The following is a 362-nucleotide window of genomic DNA, read 5'->3' as shown; positions in this document are numbered from 1 at the left end:
CTCCCCCACCCCCCTCAGACTGTTGCTCAATTTCCTGCTTTTCATAGGCAAATTCTTAGAATGGTCTATACAATGTGACACATCTTCATCTCCTCTTCCTCCTGGAGTGTCTGAAGTGGAATTCACTTTCACAATTTTACTGAAATTTCACTTTAAAGATGTGACAGACATTGGATCTAACAACTCCTCAGCCTCATGTTGCTTTTTGTGTCTGAAGCCTGGATGTTATTAACCTCACCCTCATCCCTGCACTTCCTAGTGGTTAGAGTGTGCTGAGTCACCACCTGGTCCATCATGTCTAGTCTTCTTTACTGCCTGCTTTCCTCCTCTCACCCCAGCTGCACATGGTGCAGGCAAAGGTC

This window comes from Nannospalax galili, unplaced genomic scaffold (assembly GCF_000622305.1).
Source record: "Nannospalax galili isolate Female #2095 unplaced genomic scaffold, S.galili_v1.0 scaffold384, whole genome shotgun sequence".
Taxonomy (NCBI): domain Eukaryota; kingdom Metazoa; phylum Chordata; class Mammalia; order Rodentia; family Spalacidae; genus Nannospalax; species Nannospalax galili.
This window is presented reverse-complemented; position numbering follows the sequence as displayed.